This window comes from Macrobrachium rosenbergii, chromosome 7, assembly GCF_040412425.1.
Source record: "Macrobrachium rosenbergii isolate ZJJX-2024 chromosome 7, ASM4041242v1, whole genome shotgun sequence".
NCBI classification, from domain to species: domain Eukaryota; kingdom Metazoa; phylum Arthropoda; class Malacostraca; order Decapoda; family Palaemonidae; genus Macrobrachium; species Macrobrachium rosenbergii.
This window is the reverse complement of record NC_089747.1, coordinates 52,080,695-52,085,694: the sequence shown is the minus strand read 5'-3', so window position 1 is coordinate 52,085,694 and position 5,000 is coordinate 52,080,695.

The following is a 5,000-nucleotide window of genomic DNA, read 5'->3' as shown; positions in this document are numbered from 1 at the left end:
CATCTTTCTTCACTAATAAAATTAGACAAAGCTCTAATCTCCGCGCATTCTGCTCTGACAGCCTGGCTTAATGTTTTCCCTCATATAACGTTCACCAAGAGTGCTTTAACAAATTTTTAAGACTGTATGAACCTATAGGGTGAAATTAAATGCTACTGATTTTGGTCACACTGCTTACAATTTAAACTGCCTCTGATTTGGCCCATGACGTTGGTTCATCTGATGGAACTACAAAGAAACTCATTGAGGGTGAACAGCAGTAATTTTATAAATAAATATTCCATATGTATATACAATATAAATCTAATCATATATAAACAACATGTGTGTGGGTGTTCCATGTAACATTAATGTGTGTGTGTGATATCTTTTTCTTATTATGCGTACTTGATACAGAGAAATCATTTCATTTGATAAATTTTTAAAATATCACCGTTGAACAGAACGTCAAAAAATCTTTCTCTTGCAAAAATTGGCAGACAAATCTTGCATTCGAACAGACTCTTTGGTTTTTATATAATGTTCACTGTGCTTTAACACCTGAAATAAAAACTTTTATCTTGATTTTGGTAATTGCTAAAGCTTGTTTCACCCATCAGTGTTCTTTATGATATACTGAACCCCTTTTAATTTTGTAACACCAAATTTTCTATAAATAAACTTCAATATAAATCTAATCACGCTTAAGCAACATCGGCAGATTCCATCAATATTACTTTTAAGTGCGTATGTGTATTTGCGCGTCAGTAATTTTAAAATTTACCGCGAACGAACGGCAAAAAAATAGTCAGCAAAGGCGGACAAGTCTCGAGTTTTCTTTGTCTTTTACACATTTACTGCTTTGGTGACCTGCGACGGGTTTTATCTTGTGTTTAACTGATCTTATTTACTGTTCTTTATGATAGTTGCCTTTTTAATTCAACATAAACATATATTTATTTTTTCATGATTTTTGTTTAAGTAATAAACTCTAAGATTCTCCCTTAGGTTGTACCGATCACCGAGGTCAACACAAGGCTTCTTATTTCCTTCAACATCATCCAGATATTCCTTCTGTTACTAACTATCTTTCGTTGTTTCTTTCTTTGTTTATTTCTTCCTTGCTTTAGCTGAAAACCCTAATGGAAAGAGTCAACAGACTCAAACCCCCAAGAGGGCTCCAAAGGGCAATCAGCCTGTGGAGAGAGACACGTTATAGGAAAAAAGTGATAATAAATAAATATGTTTACTTTTACTTAGATTATCAAAAGGGAAATATCACTCTGGTTCTGAAGGCCTTAGCCTCCTCATCATATTAAGTTCTCAAGGGAGAGTGGTAGAATCCTGTTTTTTTTTTTTTTTTTTTTTTTGCACCATGCCTGTTCTGTGGGTATTTACGGCAGGTGAATGGAAGATGAGCACTCATAACGCCATCATGGTTTACTTTTCCAGCCTGTAAGGGGGTACTGAATCGTTGCAGAAGTAAACTTTTTAAGTGCAAGCACTCGTCTGCAAGGAAACGTAATTGTCTCTCTCTCTCTCTCTCTCTCTCTCTCTCTCTCTCTCTCTCTCTCTCTCTCTCTGTGCACTTCGCCTTCTGATTCTACAGGTGTTAGTCTGGGTATCGCATTTGTGAGCTCTCTGATAGCATGCTGCTTCTGTTCTTTAGTCCTGCTCCATATGCATTAAAATTTTTTTTTTTTTAGGGGGGCATGACTGAGCTTGATTGGGGAAGTCCCAAAAGGAAATTTATTTTGCTACGGCAATTTATTTGAGATAAATTGATATTGTTATTTCCATGAGGAGATCTTTTACGAGAAATTCTCTGACACACTTCTCTTCACCTGCAAAGAAAGGGCCTTTCCAATTTCCAAGGTCGTTCTCCATTAAAAATGATGTCTCGTTGCGCTATTTATTTTTCGCCCCCCTTTTTTGGGGGGGGAGTGGATTTGGGATATTCGTACCCTTGGCATTTAGAGACCGGGGCAATCTTACTTCATTAATATTCCCGCTGCTTTTGACAGTAGCTTCATTCCAGGAGGGCTGGGAGATTCCTTTCATTTATTTGCGGTCTACCGCAGTCAGATTGAGTGACAGGGGATTCAGGAGACCCACCTGAATGTCAAAGGTCTCCGTAGAAGTTGCATGAATAAAGTTCGAGGGGAATGACGGTGTAAGTAAACCTAGGGATATGAGAGCATGCATATGAGAACGAATGGGATGAAAGAGAAGCTCTTGAATTTTATGAATAGTTGTAAGTCTCCCGTGGAAGATTTTTTCGTTCATGCTCGTTTTTAGAGACATTTAAATTATCTTTATTCACTGAGCCAAAGAGAGGAGATGAAGTGTATATCATTATTAATATTATTATTCATTAGATGAAACCTATCTATGGATCAAGCTCGCAGCGTCCATTGCCTTGAAATTCAAGAAGCTTCCAAAGAATATTGAGGTGTTCATTAGGAAGAAGCAAGAGGAGGTAAAGGGAAATACAAAAGGAAGAAATCCCTCTTAGTAAACAAGAAAAAATACATTAATAAATTTATGAATAGATAAAAATGTATTAAAATGCAAGGAAAACAGCATTAGAATGGTAGTGCATTGCATATTTGCTTGAACTTCTGAAGACCCAGTTGCACGACATCCTCTGGGAAGCTGTTCCACAGTCCAACGGTGAGAGGAATAAAGGACCTCTGGAACTCAGAAGTTCGACAGCGAGGCATATTTAACTGCATATTGGTGCTGCTGTTCAGCTAATCTGGTTGCTTTCGGCAGGTAAAAGGGATAGGAAAAAAAATTAATGGAGTTCCTTTCAAATTGACCATTGAAAAATTCCAATATGAGAAGATCGTATTTGATAACTAAATCAGCTTCTTTTCCATTGAAAATTTTAAAAGTCTGTAGTATAGAGACTCCTTTACTCATGAATACGAACCTTTTCGATTTAAGCATACGAAAAATATACTTATTAATCGAGAAAAGTAATCATTAAGGGAATTCTCTCTCTCTCTCTCTCTCTCTCTCTCTCTCTCTCTCTCTCTCTCTCTAGTGATGCACATGAAGGGGTGCTGAGATCCATCTTCACCATCGTATCATAGTATTTCAACAGTTGTTTTGCATTTTAGATATATATATAATATATATATATATATATATATATATATATATATATATATATATATATATATATATATATATATATATATATATATATATATATATATAATACATATATATATATATATATATATATATATATATATATATATATATATATATATATATATATATATATACATATATATATATACACGCGCACAACTGTCTAGTCTCTTGTACCATATTTATATGTATTTTCAACAGCCACAGTTCCTCTTAACTTGTTGATTTACTCGCAATTTGTCCATGGGTTAATCACTGCAAGTCTTGAATCTGAGTGGAAAATTTATGAAGAATCAGTGGTGGAATTTGAACCAGTACTTATGGCTTAGGCGAGACTTATTGCGTAGAAGCAAATAAGTCTATTTCGCTTATGCACAAAACATAAATCTGTCCAATTTAGATGCAAGCAAAATATCACCGAATCTCTCCGAAAAGTTGAAGGTTGTCGAGATGTTCAAAGGCTAATGTGGCGATTAAAAAAATGCATTGATACCTAGTAAACGTGGCCAGTAGCTTGCTTTTTATGAAATCCATCCTAACAAAGAAATAAACACAACGATAACATGATGGGAATGGGTCTATTTTAGCTTTAGTAAAATGTATTACGATTTATTTAATTTTCCACTCAGATTCAAGGCTTTGGTGATAATTTTACGCAAAAAGTGCCGGGAAGTCGGGAAGGTAAGCGTTTACTGATAAAAAAATACTCGTAAATAGATGATATGTAATGTCGCCGAGTTTCAACAAATTCGACTGTTTAGGTTTCGCGTAATCTTGCAGATAGAAAGAAGGAAAAACGTAATTACAAACGTAGCATGTCTGGTTGATACCATGAAATTCCCTTAAAGCGGTCGAGGTGTTACGCTACTACATTTATTACAAAAGTATGAAGAAAAATGCAAGCGCGGTTTCCAATAATGTCCTCTAAAATAAGATATGTCTATTATCCAGTATGGAAATGGGGCTGTCACCGCGTTGCAGTTAGGTTCATGGTCCTATGACCGTCACTCATCTCAATGACTGGTACTCGAAAAGCGACTGAGAGAATGAAAGGAAAACATTTACACGGATAAAAAAATTGTAACGTTAAAAACTTCCCTTCAGCAAGTCTATCTTATTTTTCATGAATGCTTACAGCTCTCCATTTATTTGTTCGACTTTGTCAGCAATGGAAAAAGTAATCAAGAGAATATCTCTTCGAGTTTTACGGTGTTTGTGTTGAATGAATTTCAGCCATTCGAAGGTCCTTATTTTTCCCCACAGCATTTTTTTGTGTTGAAGAAGGACACTGCATCCATTTCCCCTCTTGCCGGTAAACATTTTGGACCTCGTTTCCGGGACGAGCCAAACAGATGAACACCTGGGAGAAAATAGCTTTCCTTTTTTTAAACACAGTCCCCACAGAATTAAACGTTTCAAACGTTTATACTTGGAACCTTCAGTTATTTAAATGCTTGAGATTAGAAGCGCCTTTACATCAAATCCGTTTATCAGGATGAATACCAATGCATTTGTAAACGTTGCGAGGCCAAGACGAGTTCTTCGTATACAGATTTCCATAGACTTGTGAGTGAGCCCCATGTTGAAATAGATGGACGTAAATTGAACCTCTATATGATTTGACTGTTGTATTCAGCAGCAATACAGCTAAACTAAGATTTTTTTTCTTTTGTGTCCATCACCTAATACTGAAGCAAATTCATTTTAAGTGATTCATGTTTAATGCCATAATTTAAGTCATGTTTAATTTTTGAGATAGGAGTTTTTTTTTTACAGTAGTGAAGACAAAGTGAGAACTAGGCCAGTATCCTTAAGCACTAATCTACAAAACCGGAAAGTTCAAAGAAAAGTTTATGAAT